Source organism: Polypterus senegalus, chromosome 15 (assembly GCF_016835505.1).
Source record: "Polypterus senegalus isolate Bchr_013 chromosome 15, ASM1683550v1, whole genome shotgun sequence".
Lineage (NCBI taxonomy): Eukaryota > Metazoa > Chordata > Cladistia > Polypteriformes > Polypteridae > Polypterus > Polypterus senegalus.
The window spans coordinates 47,710,677-47,714,200 of record NC_053168.1 but is presented as its reverse complement, the minus strand read 5'-3'; the positions used below and the strand labels follow the sequence as shown (position 1 = coordinate 47,714,200).

General features: G+C 41.0%; 1 non-coding gene across 1 annotated transcript; it reads right to left on the bottom strand.

Annotated features, from left to right (window-relative positions):
- Positions 1 to 1,654: 1,654 nt before the first annotated feature.
- LOC120516209 lies at positions 1,655 to 1,848 on the bottom strand. Its single transcript, XR_005630802.1, has one exon. It is a non-coding gene; the product is annotated as a U2 spliceosomal RNA (small nuclear RNA).
- Positions 1,849 to 3,524: the final 1,676 nt, after the last annotated feature.

The following is a 3,524-nucleotide window of genomic DNA, read 5'->3' as shown; positions in this document are numbered from 1 at the left end:
TTAGTTTTTTGAATTCCACTGTTTTCATTATCTCTGACCTGCTCTGCATGTGTTTGGCCCCCTTGTTTTTTAAACTCTTTATGATGTGTTATTTTGTTTTCTACTCTTTGTCCTTTATTTCTGACCTAGCTTTGTCCTGCTTTATTTTTCAATGACACATGGTCCGTGGTGATTATTTTCCATTTTTTTGAGTAATAATTTCCGTTTCTTTGCACTACTGTGATTTTTACTTTCTTTTTTTTGATACTTTTTAATTTTCCTGCTTTCATATTTTTTAACTGTCTCTGCATCGCGTCGATTTTTTGAGCCTTTCGAATTCCATTGCTTTCATAATCTCTAACCTGCTCTGCATGTGTATAGTGCCAACATTTTTGAACGTTTTTATGAAGTTCTACTTTGTCTTTTACTCTTTGTCTTTTAATTCTGAGCCCAGTTGGAAGTGCTTTTTTTTCAATTCCACTTGTTCCGGGCTGAGTATTACTTTCTCTCCAGTGTTTTTGAGTCTTTTCTTTGCACTGTTCTTTCTTCTCCGCTTAGTCGTCCACGTTTCATCTATAACGTATTGTCCTTATACGGTTTATATGTGCTGAGAGCCCTGGATCTGTGTGTGCTCAAAGCCTTTACATGACTGAGTGTTTTGCTGCTCTCATGTTCTACATCCCCGTGAGACACGCTTTGGCCAGTCTCTTTCGTCTCGCGGGTCTTTTAAGTGTCTTCTGTGATCTTCACGTGAAGATCACATCTCGTCTCTCTAGTCTTTCTCTCCAAAGATTTTTTTTTATAATATAGAGATAGTTAGCCACAAAAATACAAGTAAATCTTGCCAGTTTTCATATATTATAATACCTATGGAGCCTACTACATGTCAGGCACTGGTTAAAAAAACATCCATCTGAACAAATTATTTTTACTTCTCCATACTGACATATACTGGGCCCTGTATCAAAACATTTAAACTTGCAATTAATTGTGCTTCTTGTACTTTTATCTCTTGTGGCGGTTGTCTGGGGGCTGTGCCAAGCCGGGACACATAGAAGGACCGGGAGAGGGACTATGCTTCCTGCGGACCACGAGAGGGAATCTGCCCTGGTTTGTATGGGGGCTACGGGAACGGAGCATGTAAGTTCAACCCTATTGGGGCCCGTTGCCACCGCCAGGGGGTGTCCGGACGACTGTGAAGCCCTGGACGTCAGCACTTCTGCCAGAACCCAGAGGTGCTGGCGGATGGAATACCAGGGACACCCAGAGTGCTTCCGGGTATTCATGCTGCACTTCAACCACACCACGAAGTGCTGCCAGAAGCTCGTTAGGAGGCACCTGGAGCACGTCTGGGTGGACATAAAAGGGGCCGCCTCCCTCCATTTGTCAGCTGGAGTCGGGTGGAAGAGGACAAAGCTCGGAGGAGAGGAGCAGAGGCAGTGAAAAAAGGATAGGGCGATAAAGAGACCTGAACGGAGGGTGCTTGGTGCAGGGGCACTGGGTTGTGTGTGGGACTGAATGCAATTGTACATATTGTAAATAAACGTGTGGTGAGTTTGACATTGGTGTCTGCCTGTCTGTATCGAGGCTGATCTTCTACACTGTCTATCTATGTTTTTCCTCGTTTCACACTCAGGTGTAGCTTTGATATCTCTTTTGAGAATCAGCACATAAAAGGTGGTTCACCACTCTTGGACCCATTGCCATACCCGAATGATGCCTGGGTCAAGCAGAGAGGGCCCCAGCAAACTTGGGCACCACTCTTAAAAATCTGTACAATTTGGAGCAGCCCCCTCCTAGCAAAGGGAACCTGCCTGATATTAAACAGATAAGAACAGATACTGCACTTGATCTTAGCCCAGAAGAAAATAAAAAGTAATGTCCTGTACCCTGGTCCTCCGGGGCAGTGGCTTCCTGACAGATCACCCAGCAGGTGCCACCTGGACTTGCAAGATCACGCCTTCTCTCTCTGTAACTGGGTGGCTGACTGGTGGGCTGGCTGGGGTTCTTGTCTGTCTCGTCACCAGGTGGGAAGCCCCTTTGAGGAAAAAACTGCAAGACAGGAATTTCAGCATGTCAGCAGTGGTGCTGGGATTAGTTTGGGCTTTTCTTCAGAAAACACTGTTTTAGCTGATACCCCCAGCATAATTCACTCTGTAGACTCTGGCATAAAGGTGATTAAATTTCAGTCTTGAAGCCTGGCTTGCAAGCAGGATGGACCCCAAAGACACTTTAAGCAACCAATCCGTGAGGTTAAGGTGATGCTGCTGGCCCATTTCTGATTGTGTTGGTGACGTTACACTGCTCTGCTGCCTGATGATCCTCCATCAGTGGTTTAGTGAAGAAAAAGAACAGTAACAGTAAGATACTGCTTTCATCATGAAATGATGGATTGGAAAACACTTACTGTAACAATGAGTTGAAAAGTGCACTAGACACAGTTGTAAAATAAAAAAGCTATTCAGTTTTATTTTTTAAACTTGCATACTGAAGAATTTACATATAAAAATATGGATTGAGGAACACATCAGTATCAAAAAGGCTACAAACGATTGAGGAAGATATGATAGTGTCTCTCTCCAATATTCTACCTAATAATCAAACACATCTGGGACTCATGCCAGGCCCAGATATCTTAGCGAAAAGTTAGAGTCATAAAGCAAGTCAGTTTGTTTTGTTTATTTCATGGTCAATGTATAAGTAGTGTCCCAAAAGACATAATAAAATTTATGACTCTAATGACACTGGGTGACTGTGATATGGGGAAGTGGATATAACAGAAAATTGGCCGAGGTCTGCCACAAAATAAACTAAGTGAATGACAGGTGACATCATTGTAAAAAGGTTGAAAAAGACTGCGTTAAACATTGAGACAAGTTTACAACTTATTTAATTTTTATAAAACAGCCCCATATGCTGGGAATGGGGGAAAAATATTATTTTAAAATTATCAATTCTGTTGTCGGATTGACATACCTTTCTCTAATGGTACTTTCACCCACATTTACTCTTGTTCATACTGGGAAATATTGAACTTTGCTCTAAACCTCATTCAATTTTAACTACAGTGTCTGTACATTTTAGTTTTGTTAAATTAATTCTTTTTAGTGCCTATCACTGAGTACAGGGTCAAAAGTCTTGTACATATATACAACTGCCTGTACTATAATTCTAGGAAAGCACTAAACATTGCAACATTTATATACAAAACCACAAATATGAATATACAGTACATCTACAGTCTTTTCTCTAGAGACACCATGTACACTACATCATGTAAGTACAGTAAATAAAAAGCTGATGGAACATTCATATGTTTTGCCTGGCCATGTCCTTCAGTTCTGTGTTTCTGATATAGTATTGGTTCACATCTGTAGTAGTATTTTCCTATATACAGAGTACTATACAGTGAAATGCGTATTTGCAGGTCCAACTAACATGCAACATGTCATCACTTTTTAGCTATGTTATCCAATAATGCATTAAAATACATGATTAGTTCACTGTACAGGTCAACTTGGCTGATGTTTTTCATATTGTTTTTG